Raw genomic sequence first — 15408 nt, 5'->3', positions numbered from 1 at the left:
TAAACCATTCCCACCATCCATGTAGTGGGGTGCAAATAAAGTTGAGTTGTATCAATCTTGCCATGTAATCAAAGAAACTACATTTTTTGATTTGTTGTATCCAGTCCTTATGTATCATAGTATTTGTTCTAATCAACCCGACCAGGTTATGTGTCTTAGCAATACTATGAGTTAGAGAATATTGTGCTTGTTGTATTTTCTTGTGGATTGAGTCTAATTGTTTTGAATTAAATTCTGCTACTTTTTCCAATTCTTGTGCTTTTTTTTTACAAATTGTTCAAAGTGTTCCTTTTTTAGTTGTTGTATAAAGATGTTGGGTGAAGAGTAAAAATGACTTTCTTGTAAGGATAGGGACATCACCAGTGTCCTATTTAGAGTACTATGTGTTACTTTTGAGCAATTGTGCAAAACCCAGCATCCTGGTTGTGGGTTAAATGAGGAGATGTCATCTTCTTGAGTTGTATTATTGTAGTTGATACATGTGACATTAACATTATCTTTAGTGGTACAGATTAAGAATGACCAATCCCCTAAATCTGTGATGGAATCAATCATGGTCGAGGATGTAAGCCTTGTTTCTGCTAAATTTGTTATTGGTAGGTGTGGATAAATGTATGTATTAGCTCCTAAGTTATAGACATCATCTTTTGGGATGTATACTGGTGTATTGTTTAGGTTTATAAAGAAAAAGTGATCAATCGGTGTCACCCATTGTGCTGTGTTTTCCATGGGTCCATTTTCTGGTCCCACCTTTGTGGTACAGATTTAGTATGAAATCCTTTATAAGCATTATCTAAGAAAACTTGTATTACATGTAGCTTGCAAAAGCCTTCGTCACATCCACTATCTTCATTAGGATGTAGGAGAGTTTGATATTCGGGGGTCCTTCTCCCTAGGCCTTGAATGAATAGCGTATCTAATTCTCTAGTCATTCTTTCTGCTGCTAGTTTATATAGTTTATATAGTTTATAGGCGCATAAGGTTATTATGATTGGTTACCATTCCTTCTGTGTGCCATAGTTTGTCTCTTCCATATTCTCTTTTAAAAATTTCTATTTCAGCATGCATTTGTTGTTGTAAAATATTTAATGAATCAATAGATCCTGATATAGCTGCCAGGGCCTCTGAAGTTGCAGATATGGTATGTGTTGGCGCCAATAGCTGAACATACCAATTAAGTGCTGTACCTGTGTTTTATTTTGTGGTCTCTCTAATGTATTTAATTTTTCTATCACTTTATCTGGGATTTTTGGTCCACTAATTGTCCAATGTACTCCTAGGAACTTAACTTGTTCTGCTGGCCCCTGGATCTTGGATGGATTAATTGTCCAACCATGATCCCTTAAGTGTTGGATTAATTTTTGGGCTGCAGTAGCCACTGTTTCTTTATCTTGTCCTAAAATCAATAGGTCGTCTATGTAACTTAAAATTTCCACCCCCCGGCACTCAAAGTCCTCTAAAGTGCTAGTTAGGGTGGTATGGGCTATTATTGGACTGTTTAGATAGCCTTGTGGCAGTCTCAGAAATTTATACTGTTTATTCTGCCAAGTGAAAGTAGTAATTTCTTGGGAATCTGGGTGCAAGGGGATACCAAAGAACATGTCTGATAGATCTATAGTCGCCAACCATTTGGGGGATGCTTGTCTAATCCTGAGGAAAATGTCCTCTACATCAGGTAATGAGCCAGGCATTTTTGGACTTTTCTCATTAATTTTCCTATAATCTACTGTGAATCTCCATTTACCATTGGGTTTCATTACCGGCCAGACGGGTGAATTATAATTAAAACTCTGAGTTGGTGCCACTATGCCTTCCTTAAGGAAATCCTTCAATGTATTGGTAATATCCTCAATTCCTCCTTTTATAGGGTATTGAGGGGTAAAAGACGGGGGAATTTTTGGTAATCTTACCAGGTCCATTTTTACCTCTGCTAAATTAACAAATACCTTTTTAATAGCTTTATTATCTAAAAATTCTGGAAATATTTTCCTTATTTCATTAATTCCTAGAACGTTAGAGGGCGCTGTTAAGCTTGCGGCTTCTATATCTATAAGCTTATCATAAACTTGCAAACACACATTTATTAGTGGTGCATCTCTATGAGAATTTACTCCTTGTATAGAAATATATTTTTTAGCTTTTTCTTGATTAGGGTGAGTAGTAATTATACTTATCTGGCTACCGGTATCGAGTAGCCACTTGGTAGGTATTAGTTTATTTTTTAATTTTATGGGAATATTTACAAACGGTCTGCTGTCATAGTTTCCTAGATTTATCTGGAAAACCTTGGTTGGCGGAGTTGGAAATTCGCGCGGTTTGTTATTTGTCTGTGCAGATTCTGCCCGGCAGGGGGCCCTGATGGGCCCCGTCGTCCTAAAAAAGGTCTAGAATAATTTGGTCTACCAAAGGGATAGTTTCTTTGGCCAAAAACACGGTGAAAGGGGCCCATGGGTCCCTTAGGCCTTATAGGCATTGTATTTCTATTTCCAAAGGGTCTTATTTTAATATTAAAATAAGGTTTGGGTCTGTCCTTGTTCCCATTAAACCTCTTTCTGGGAAGTGTCCATGCCTTAACTTGAAAGGACACTACATTTTCTGCTTCAAGTTCTCTAAGTCCCTTAAAGAACTGAATAGCATCAGCTATAGTTTCTGTACCTTGTAAGTTACCTACAAGACTCATTTTTAAATGTTGTGGGGCGCCCTTAATGATGAGCCTTCTAAAAACAGGTAATAAAGGTGAGGCTTGTGGTGTCTCTGCCTGATTATACACATAATATAATACTCCCAGTTTTCTACAAATTTGTATTGCGTCTGAATATGAATTCCACCTTCCTGCAGTTTCAAATTGAGTTAAATCCAAAGAGGGGAAAGTTAATCTCCAAGCTGCAGTTAGCCAGTCTATCAGGGAATGGGTGTCACCCTTTGAAGTTTCCAAAACATATTCTAAAGCTTCATGAATGGAGGGGTTTTCAATAATACCTCTAATTTTTCTCATTTCTGTTTCATGAAGCATCACTGTGTCTGCCCCCTTTTCCCATAATTTTACTAAATACTGGGCATCCTTTAGTCCATTCTGTGCATAATCCCTCCTTAAATCAGACAATTCTTGGGGACTAAAGGTTCTGGACTCCTCTATGCAAGTTCCCAGTTTGGCGGGGGCTTTAGACCAATTAGGAACTAATCTTTTTATAGCTCTACCCATGGGAGTCCTTTTCATAGTAGTAGTAATCGGGAAGGAGTAAGAAGCACCAGAAGGGTTGATCAGGTCCTTCTGTTTCTTCACAATATTCATGGCTAGCCTTTTGCCCATTATTCTGTCCTTGTCTAAATCTTGCATAGTTTTCATTAATACTGCCGGCACCTGTTTTTTAGAAACTGATTCCACAAAGGGTTTTATCCAAATCAATATTAATTGGCTCCATTCCTATCCTAGACTGTACTGCTTCAGCAGTAGTTCTCCATTTGTCTTCCTCTTCTGAGGAGGGAGGTTCTCCTGTGACCAGAGAAACCTTTATTCCCTTCAGCTTTTTGATTAGGGAATTCATCTCCACAATAGGTCTGATAACCAATAAAGAAACTTCTCGTTTGCGAATATACCAGGTCAAATTCAATGGATTTTCTAGCCTTATTAACTGTTCAAATTTTAAATCAGCTCTTCTTTCAATCCTTTTGCTTAGAAATCTCCACATAAGTTCTGACTAGTGACTCAGTTCCAATGCGCATCAACCGGCTCTTCCCCAGTTGCCTGGGTTGGCTTTGTGGCATCAAGTTAACGGTACTTCCGCACCCTTAGGGAGGGTGGTGTTTTCCCGGTCAGGTTTTCCAAGCACCAATACCCGCTCTTCCTCCTGTTATAGAGTTGGCTTCGTGGTGGTTGGTACTAACCCATCGGTCACTCAGTCATACACTTAGTTTCAATTTCAAAGCTAGGATTTCTAGAAGCTATAATTTGAGATTGACCTTCTAATTATGGCAGAATCCTGACGACTACGCCAACTGTCGCAAGCACTCTCAAAGATGATTGGTTGAGAGGATTCTGCCGGCGAAGGCCAATGATACTCAGACACTGGTATACTTGCAAAGGAGTTTACTGGGATGAAAGTCATGCACAAGCAAGTCCAAACTATCACAAATAATATTATAGCTAATATAATATATAACCAAGGTATATTCATTGCTACATTACTAACACAAGAATATTTCTAATGAGTCTAACATGTATACAACTTGACAACGTGAGGTTCGAGCTGCGATGTTTTACGACCTGACCAACATGAGGTTCGAGCTGCGCTCCAAGCTGAGTCTTGGTCTGCTGGCGTAAGCTAGTGCTCTGGCTTACAGATGATCATTCGGACAGAGTGTCGGGCTGATGAATTCGGATCGGTGATGTGTCTCGCGGGGGTCTCAGTCAGGACTGCTGAGTAACCTTTCAGTCAGTCATAGTGTCGGGGAGACTGAGACAATGGTTGCTGAGCAGCTGGGGTTTTTATACCTCCAATACTTATCTAATAGTTCCACACACACATCTGCTAATCTCTACTATGTCACTGCACACAGTTAGTCTTAGTTTTGCTTACAAGCTTTGACTTTGCATTTTTTACTCTCACAACAAACTTGTTTATCCTAAACTGGCCCTGGACCATATGCTGGTCCTTACATGCTCATAACACCTAGCCCAGGTCCAACCAGTAGGACCCCCTATCCCTTACTCTCTGTATGGGTTTTTTATCCCACACAGCTCCCCACATGGCAGGAGCTCCATGAACTTTCTTTTTTCTTTTCTTTCCATGCATTTTCCCCCAGATCTGTATCAGTCCCATGGACTGCAGAGCGACATGTGGGCCACATGGGCTTTTGGGGTTCACGTGGTGAACTTCTCCCCACTTTATCCCCCCTTACCTCCCAGCCTTCCCCTTTCTGCACTCCTTTGTAAAATCTGAATAAAATGTGGTATTTTAAAAATCATTGTCTTGACAGGCTGCTCAGAAAAGCCATCTTTGCATTGTTCCTGGTCTCCTTCTCTCCGCTCGCTGCAAACACCTCCGTCACCTGCCTTCCCTCCCTCTCTCCAGCCGCGGACTCTGGCAGCCTTTTCGCCAGAGTCTTCCAACTCTCACTTTCTCTTTCACCCTCTGCACCGGTTCACCGGCACCCCAACATGTCTGACGCGGCTGTGGACATCAATTCTGAGATCACCACCAAGGGCTTGAAGGAAAGAAGGAAGTTGTGGAGGAGGCAGAGAATGGAAGAGAAGCCCCTGCCAATGGGAATGCTAATGAGGAAAATGGGGAACAGGAGGCTGACAATGAGGTAGATGAAGAAGAAGAATATGGGGAGGAAGAGGAAGAGGAGGAAGAAGGTGATGGTGAGGAAGAGGATGGAGATGAAGATGAGGAGGCAGAAGCAGCTACGGGCAAGCGGGCAGCTGAAGATGATGAGGATGATGATGTTGATACCAAGAAGCAGAAGACTGATGAGGATGACTAGACAGCAAAAAAGGAAAACTTATTGGAAAAAGGCCACCGTGACCTATTCACCCTCCACTTCCTGTCTCAGAACCTAAGCGTGGTACCCTTCCAGTCGAGAAGCAGCCCGCCCGCCAAAAACGGGCAGCGCTGCCCGCAGGTGACACATGCTCTTCACCACCCCACCAAAACCACAATGAGAATTTGCAACAGGGGAGGAGAAAACCAAAACTTCCGAGGCCCTGCTGTTTTTTCTTTTTTTTTTTTTAATTATTTTTATTTTTATTTATTTATTTGAGAGCAACACACACACACAGAAAGAGGCGAAAGAGAGAGGAGAGAGAGAGAATGGGCGCGCTAGGGCCTCCAGCCACTGCAAACGAACTCCAGACACGTGCACCCCCTTGTGCATCTGGCTAATGTGGGTCCTGGGGAATCAAGCCTCGAACCGGGGTCCTTAGGCTTCACAGGCAAGCGCTTAACCACTAAGCCATCTCTCCAGCCCATGCTTTTTTTTTCTTATAAGTACTTTAAAAGGTAAATTTGTTTGTATTTTTTATTTACATTTTATATTTTTGTACATATTGTTAGGGGTCAGCCATTTTTAATGATAACAGATGATCAGATCAACCTTCAGAGCGTCCTCTGTCCTACTTCTGACTTTACTTGTGGTGTGACCATATTCATTATAATTTCAAAGGAGAAAAAAAAAAACCTTGTAAAACAAAACAAAACAAAACAAAAAACAATCTTATTCTGAGCATTCCAGTAACTTTTTTTGTGTATGTACCTAGCTGTACTATAAGTAGTTGGTTTGTATGAGATGGTTAAAAAGGCCAAATATAGGGGCTGGAGAGATGGCTTAGCGGTTAAGCGCTTGCCTGTGAAGCCTAAGGACCCCGGTTCGAGGCTCGGTTCCCCAGGTCCCACGTTAGCCAGATGCACAAGGGGCACACACATCTGGAGTTCGTTTGCAGAGGCTGGAAGCCCTGGCGCGCCCATTCTCTCTCTCCCTCTATCTGTCTTTCTCTCTGTGTCTGTCACTCTCAAATAAATAAATAAAAAAAAAAAATTGAAAAAAAAAATGAAAAAAAAAAAAAAAAAAGGCCAAATATAAAAGGTTTCTTTTTTGTCTATGAAGTTGCTGTTCATTTGTTTGGCCTGTTTGATGTATGTGTGAAACAATGTCCAACAATAAACCGGAACTTTATTTTGCTGAGTTGTTCTAAAAAAAATAATAATAAAATAAAAATCATTCTCTTGAATCTAGAATTGCCAATTCTTTGGTTAGTTTACAGATATAAACTCAGGGTTTGGGGTTCCAGGAAGCAACCCTGAACCCCAATTTCCCCATTACATCATGAACACTGTGAGAGATGGTCAGCTCAGAGAGTCATAATTAGTCACATTCTGAAAATAAGTGATGGGTGAGGTCTGGGGAGCTGGATTTTCCATTAAAGGGGCTTGCTTACAAAGCCTGCAGGCTTGGGTTCAATTATCCAGTATTCATGTAATACAGATGTACAGATACAGATGTATAATGGTCCACATATCCAGACATGTTCATTTACAGCAGAAACAGGCCCTGGTTTGCCTATACACACATTCTTTCTTTCTCCTTGCAAATACATAAAAGTATTTCTTAAAATAAGTGAATAAGTGACTGATGAGTGCTGGCCCTCATCAAGATATATGCATCGTCCCCTCCAGGGCTCAGGGTACATCTTGGAAGATAGGATGGAAAGAGTGTAAGGGTTGGAGGATGGAAAGAAGCACTTTGGAACTCTGTCATCCAGACATGAAAAGGCCATTGTACTCATGAACTCACACTAGATGGTTAACTGCACATGCCAGTCAACACTCTGTTATAGATAGGGGAGGAGCTTGGGAAACTGCTCCTCTTCCTGATGCACTAATAACAATTAAAGTTTGTTGGGGGCTGGAGGGATTGCTTAATGGTTAAGGCATTTGCCTGCAAAGCCAAAGGACCCAGGTTCAATTTCCCAGAACCCACGTTTGCCAGATGCACAAGGGGTCATGTACATCTGGAGTTTGTTTGCAGTGGCTGGAGGCCCTGGTGAGCCCATTCTCTCTGTGCACTCTCTCTCCCCCACCCCCCATGTGTGTTTCAAATAAATAAATTAAAATATTTTTTTTTAAGTTTGTTGGGAAGAGGTTCTTATTCTCTTTCAGGATGTAGCCATTAGTAAGTGATGAGAAAAAGAAAGAATGCAGTGAGACTTTGCTGCCTTTTTCTTACTTTCAGGAGTCCATTTATCCTAACTGTACCCCCTTCTCACCTTCAGGAAGAAGAAGTGAAGCAATGACAACCATTATATTCACAATTTTAGTCTTTAAAAATAGTTTTATTTTTTTTGCAAGCAGAAAGACAGAAAGAATGGGTGCACCAGGGCCTCTTGTCACTGCAAATGAAGCTGTGTCTTCCATTCTAAGCATCTGGCTCTATGTGGGCACTGGAAAGTTGAACCCAGGGCCAATAGACTCTGCAAGCAAATGCCTTCAACCACTGAGCCATCTCTCTAGTCCCACAATTATAGTTTTGCCCCATGGAATACTCTACCAACCTTCAGTCAAGGTCAAAGAAGACAAGGGGCATAGAGTGGAATTAGGACTTCTGAAAACAATCTTGGGCTAGGGTTTTAAAACAAATTTTGCAGTACAAAGCAAAAATAGAACTCATTTACAAAGAATCAGATCTTTACACAACATAATGAGCTCTGAGATCCCTTTTAGAACACAAGCTCTAGGAATTTGCATTGATTGCTGGTATTCCTTCCTTCACTAGGGAATCCCCTGGGCAGGAGGCCCTGCAAGCGAGGAAGGAGGTTACTTTTGCTCCTGGGCCCATAAATTGGCTGCCTTAGTTTTCTTGCATTTCAAAAAGAAGACTCCAGAAAATAGTAATTCATAAAGGACATTTCAAAAAACAGGAAAACTGTAAAGGACAAACAATTGACAGAATTAAACATTCTTCTGTGTGACCCTTGTCTTCAGGGCACACATAATGGAGATGATTACTTAAACTGATTCTCTTGACAGATAGATAAGCCTTCTTTGTACACAGGGGCTACCTGATATCTATACCGCATGAAATGTCTCTGATACAAAGTACCATGACTCTTTTGTTTAAAACTATCTGTGTGGTTTTGCTTTTGTCTTGCTTTTGTAACTAATAACTTGTGGTTTTCTACAATAAGTTCAGGCCTTTATTCAGAGATCCCAACTCCAGGGGTGCAGTCCTGATGCACTAGCCCTTACCCAATAAAATTTTGCCTTGTATTTTCATATAAGCATCTTAAAAAATGTTCTACATCCCTAGTCATTAGGGAAGTGCAGATTAAAACTACATTGATCAAAGGGGAAAGTGTGGGGGTGGGAAGGGAGGGAATTACCATGGGATATTTTTTTATAATCATGGAAAAGGTTAATAAAAATTTTAAAACTAAATAAATAAATAAATAAAAACTACATTGAGATTCCATCTCACTCTTGTCAGATTGGCTACCATCATGAAAACAAATGACTATAAATGCTGGCAAGGATGCAGAGAAAGAGGAACTCTTCTATATTGTTGGTGGGAATGCAATCTGGTCTAACCAGTGTGGAAATCAGAGTGTAGGTTCCTGAGATGGCTAAAAGTAGATCTACCATATGACCCAGCTATACGACTCCTAGGCATATATCCTAAAGACTCATCTCACTACCTTATAGATACTTGCTCAACCATGTTTACTGCTGCTCTATTCACAATAGCTAGGAAATGGAACCTGCCTAGATGTCCCTCAACTGTTGAGTGGATAATGAAGATATGGCACATTTACACAGTGGAGTTCTACTCAGCAGTAAAGAAAAATGAAGTTATGTAATTTGCAGGAAAATGGATGGATCTGGAAAGGATTATACTAAGGAGAGGTAACCCAGGCCCAGAAAGCCACATGTTCTCTTTCATATGTGAATCCTAGCTACAAATGATTGGACTTCTATGTGAGTAGGAATAAAACTCAGCAGCAGAGGCCAGTAAGCTAGGAAGGAGATTTAAAGGGAATGGAAAGGGAAAAAGGGGGACTTAAGAGGATGGTATTGCATATATATAACAACAGATTAATGGGGTAAAAAGACGTAAGTGAGGTCAGGGGAAGAGATTGAGTAAAGGAAAGGTGGAGGAAGGGCTAATCAAAATCTAAGAGGATATAAATAAGTCATATACAAACCTACTTTTTTGGACAATAAAGCACCCAAAAGCCATAGATTATTACTAGGAAATTTTCAGTGCCAGGGATAGAATACTTTCCAGTGAATTATTGGCCAGGGAGGTTCTCTGATACTCCCAAAAAGTTACAGGCCATTGCTAAGGCCCTTGGTTTCCCACCAGGAATAGATATGACCCCATTACTGAAGACTCCACATATTTGGGCTGCAACATCACTAAGAAATCCTACCGGAGCTGAGCTGAAAACCTCCTCCATGTAGACAAGCTGATAGAAAGCTTGAAGAAGCTATGCTGTATGCAGTTCAATGGGAGAGAGAGATATCACCAGTGAAGATAATAGTGGACACTGAAAGCCTTAAATTCGGCCAGCCATGCCAAATGAGCCAATGGGTACAATAATGGCATGTCTGTAATGGGGAAACCAACCACCCTCTAATTGGATTGGAGGCCCACTCCATGAGAGGGAATACATCGCTGATAGAGAAAACCTACAACATGGGTAGTCATGAGCCCTAGGAGTGTAACATCTGCTGCTGTCTGGCTAAGTGTATATACTATGCTTACCAAACTGCCCATTAAGCACCTCTCTTAGTGTTCATACCCATATATTAATGCTACAATCACTTTTGGTTACAGAAACTTCTTTTTTCAGATGGCAGTGACCTTGGGATGACTCAGAAGGAACCATGGTGCTGAGAAGTGACAGGAGTTCTCAGCACTAAAATATCTCTATCACACCTTCCAAGGCTCAAGGTCCATTTCAAAAGAGGTGGCAGAAAGAATGTAAGAGCCAATGGAAGGGTAGGACCCCTTACAATGTGCTCCTCCAGACACAAAATAGTCTGGATACCCATGACCTCACAGTGTCTGACACTGCCAACACAAGACCATCATAATAGGAGGAAAAGATCATGACATCAAAATAGGAGAATGATTGAGAGGTGGTGGGGTTATGATGGAGAATGGAGTTTCAAAGGGGAAAGTGGGGGGAGGGAGGGAATAACTGTAGCATATTATTGAAGTTATCAATAAAAAAAAATAAAACTTTGCCTTCTATTTTGTGAGTTAGTGTTCTTACTTGTGCAACTAGACCCCATAACATCTTGGGGTTTTGTCCAGGATCCACATTTCAAGCCCCTCCCCATTCTGGGGAAACCAAACCGGGGAAAGACCCCTAATCTCAGCCAGTGAACTGAATCTCTGTCTGTCTGCATGTGCCTGGCTTTGGGGTCGGTAGCAAGCCATTGACAGGAAACTTTTCATCTAGGATGGCCAGTCCCTGCCTTTATTAGGTGAAGAAACTCCAGAGGTGCTTTTTCACCTTTCCTTTTTCTTTTCTTTTTTTTTCTTTTCTGATTTTGAGTGCTTTTCTGGGTCTAAGAAGGAAGCTAGAGGCAGCATTAATTCCCCTGGATGAGGGACTGAGGGGCCACCCTCGACCCTCTCTGGCTCTATTCAGAGATCCCAAATGGAGGTCTGTTTCTGGTTCAGTTTATTTTTTCTTTCTTTCTTTCTTTGTTTTTTTGTTTTTTTTTTTTTTTTTTTTTTTTTTTTTTTTTTTTTTTTTTTTAGAGATAGGGTCTCACTCTGGTCCAGGCTGACCTGGAATTTACTATATAGTCTCAAGGTGGCCTTGAATTCACAGCGATCCTCCTACCTCTGCCTCCCAAGTGCTGGGATTAAAGGCATGCACCACAGCTCTGGTTCAGTTTCTGTCTGGTAGCCTTGGCAGGGAGACCATTATTTCTAGCATAATCATGTTCAATGTTGTGTTCCTCTGTCTTGTCCTCATCTTTGAAAGATATGGGTCAGGGATGTTGAGATGGCTTGGCAGTTAAGTGCTTGCCTGTGAAGTCTAAGTACCCCAGTTCAAGGCTCAATTCCCCAGAACCCACATTAGCCTGATGTACAAGGGAGCACACGTGTCTGGAGTACATTTGCAGTGGCTGAAGGCCTTGGTGCGCCCATTCTCTCCCTCCCTCCCTCCCTCTCTTTCTCTCTCTCTCTCTCTCTATCTGCCTCTTTCTCTGTCTGTTGCTCTCAAATAAATAGATAAAAGAAAAAAAAAAAAAGAAAATAGGGGTCAGAGCCATTCTGTTGAAAGAAACACTTTAGAGTTGATCAAAAATCATTTCAAAGACTTTCAGAAAAGAGCATCAGAATTGGGCAACCAAGTCTTTCCTGGTAAATTAGATACTTTCCGTTCGATTGATTGGCTGGTGTTCAATGTGGGATGGCTGCCAGAGGCACCTTTAATTTATCTTTAATTTACTCTGTACAGAGAAGGATTTTTTCCTCTCCAGGTCACCCAGACCAAGTTCATAACATCATCGTATGGTGATATCTTGTGGAGAAACCCCATTATTGGCTAAAGAAGATACTGCCCCCTTCCAGCCATGCCCCTGTTCTTATCTCTACACCTAAATCTGATCCAAAGAAGGTTCTCTCTCAAAATGAGGAAGAAATCCCTCTACCCTACAAGTCTCTGGTGCCTCAGCCATCTTCTAACCTGTATCCACCCTGCCTGCATGGCAGAGCACCCTTCTCAGCCCTCCCCATACTTGGAGTAACTCTCAATGCTAACCCCCTTCTCTGACTGCCCATTCTGGCCCTCCTGAAACACTTGGGGCCTCTGCCCCCATTCTGCCACTCTGACAGGCTCTCCCAATGGTTAATCCACCACCCAGTGTGGCCCCTCATATGCTTATGGTTTATACTCCCTTTTCCACCAGCAACCTGTAGAATTGGAAGAATAAGAATCCCTCTTTTTCAGAAAAACCCCAGAATCTAATTTTTTTTCTCAAAAATAATCTTCTATACCCATCAGTCCACATGTCTGCAACTTTTTAATTTTTTTTTAGAGATAGAGTCTCACTCTAGTCCAGGCTGACCTGGAACTCACTATGTAGTCTCAGGGTGGCCTTAAACTCACGGTAATCTTCCTACCTCTGCCTCCTGAGTGCTGGGATTAAAGGCATGCACCACCACACCCAGCTTGTCAGCAATTTTTGCAGACCCTCTTCACCACGGAGGAATGTAAAAGAATTAGAAGAGAAGCAAAGAAACTAGTATTGGGGTCTGATGGCCATTCCATGGAAAATCCTCATACTATTGACAAGATTTTCCCTTCCACATGACCCGACTGAGATCCCAACATCAATGAAGGTGGGGCATCCCTTAACCTCTTCGCTGGACTCTGATGGGTGATCTCCAGGAAGCCACTTGGCATCCCACACATTTGTGTAAGGTGAGTGAAGTGACCCAAGGGCCCATTGAGTCCCTTTATGCTTTCCTAGAAAGGCAGTAGGAAGCATATAGAACATACTCCCCCATAGGACCCCTAAGAATAGGCAAGCTACTAACACTGGTTTTTAAAAAATTTTTTTTTTAATTTTTATTGTTCGTTTTTCGAGGTAGGGTCTCACACTAGTCCAGGCTGACCTGGAATTCACTCTGTCATCTCAGGGTGGCCTTGAACTCACGGCGATCCTCCTACCTCTGCCTCCCGAGTGCTGGGATTAAAGGTGTGCGCCACCACGCCCAGCATAACACTGATTTTGTAACAGTCTCTTCTGGATATTAGAAAGAAGATACAGAAAATAGAAGATTTTGAGGGCAAGCTTCTTTCAGAGTTAGTAGAGATGACTTCCGGGGCATATAATAATAGAGACACACCAGAAGATAAACGGGCCAAGAAAATGGCTAAGGTTATGGTGGCAACCTTCCAGAAAGTGCAAGACCCCAAGAGACAGCCTTTATACTTTGCTCAGTATGATTCCATCTGAAAGGCAAATATATACAGTGCTGGACCTAAGAGATGCTTTCTTTAGTGTCCCATTAGCAAAGGGAAGTCAACCCATTTTTGCCTTTGAATGGACAGATCCGGAACAAGGCACTAACCTGGACTAGACTTCCACAGGGATTTAAAAATTCTCCACCCTCTTTGATGAGGCTCTTCATAAAGACTTGCAGTCCTTTCGCAAGAAAAAACCTGAGACAACTCTCCTACAGTATATTGGCCACCTCCTCCTAGCTACAGAAATGGAGGAGGAATACCACTCTGCCACAGAGTATCTCCTACACAACATGGGGCTATCACTTACCACCCAGACAGGCTCAACTGTGCGTGCATAAGGCAACCTACCTGGGATACGAACTCCAAGAAGGTAAAAAAAAAAAAAGAAAGAAAAAAAAGTGCTGTCAGCCTCTAAATTTCAGGCCATCACCCAAATCCCCACACCTCAAACTAAGAGGCAAGTCCAAGAATTCCTCACAACTATGGGATATTGCAGAATTTGGATCCCAAGTTTGTTGAATTGGCTGGGCCTCTATATAAGGCCATGAGAGGGCAGGAAAAAAATTTAATTTGACTCAGAATGAGGAACAAGCATTCCACAAAATATCAGCCCTGACATCAACCCCTGCCCTGGCACTCCCAGACCTAGCCAAACTCTTTTACCTATACATGGATGAAAAGAAGGGGACAGAAAGGGGAGTCCTGACGCAATGACTGGGGCCATTGCATTCCCCAGTGTCCTACTTGTCTAGGAAGCTAGAATTGGTAGCCACTGTTATTCTGACCAAGGACACTGACAAATTAACGTTGGGCCAGACTTTATCAATTATGGCTCCACATGTGATAGAGACTCTTTTAAAAAACTCCCCAGGTCACTTCCAGCCAAGATGGAGACCACCTAGCTGCACTGCAAATACCAGGGAAAGAAAAGCAAGACATTAAGGGTTTTCTGGGTTTTCTTGACAGTGGGAGGGCACAGAGGAGGGGAAAACAGGGAATTATGGATTCCCTCATGAGCGGGTAGACCACCCCTCCCACTAAATAGCCACCATGGCTGCCACGCCTGCTGCTGCTGTGCTCCGATTGCGTGCCAATCGCACCATTCATGCACTGATCAATCCCTGCGCGTGGAAGCTTAAACTGCTCTGAACAATTGCCCACATTACTGCTCCTGCCGCTGCACATTCAGCAAGCCCAGTCCCACAGCAACTGTCACACAAGCCCAGACTGTGTCTCTCACTTGTGCCAGCTCAGGTGCCATCCCCTACCTGTCTGCTGTGCCGGCCATACCCCATTTTCCTATGGTGGGGAGCACAGACTGTTTCCAGGTCCCAGTGTTCCCAGCCAGAGTTTGGGCTGCTTCAGGGATTGGTACCTCTGTCCCCCTCCAAGCTCCATCACAGGCAGCTTTGGCGCATTACCGCTTGAGAATTCAGGCAACTTGGTGCCCCTCTCAGGCAGTAGATAGGCGGCTTTGGCAAGTGGGAGCCAAAGCCCAGGCTGCTTGAAAACTACACCAGGCTGCCTCAGATTCCCATTGTGCTAGACCCCAGGCTGATCCACCCACCTACCTGCCCATACACAGTCATGAGCAGGCCACAGAGCAAAAGAAATAACATGAAAAATCTAATGCAAGAAAATCCAGTTAGATCACCCAGTCCTACAATGAATACAACTAACCAAAACATAGAACAGTCATTACGATCAGAACATCAAATTGAAGCTATGAGCAATGCAACCCTGACCAACCTACTTGTAGAACTTGCAGGAAAGCAACAAAGGATCAATAATCATGTGGATGCTACCATCACTAAGCTAGAATAAATTGATAAGAGATTGGAAGGAGGTTAAAGACAGTTAAGAGGTTTGAGAGAGAGAGTGAATAAAAAGATCTTAAAAATCAGCTGGCCATACTA

Source organism: Jaculus jaculus, chromosome 4, assembly GCF_020740685.1.
Source record: "Jaculus jaculus isolate mJacJac1 chromosome 4, mJacJac1.mat.Y.cur, whole genome shotgun sequence".
Taxonomy (NCBI): Eukaryota; Metazoa; Chordata; class Mammalia; order Rodentia; family Dipodidae; genus Jaculus; species Jaculus jaculus.
This window is presented reverse-complemented; position numbering follows the sequence as displayed.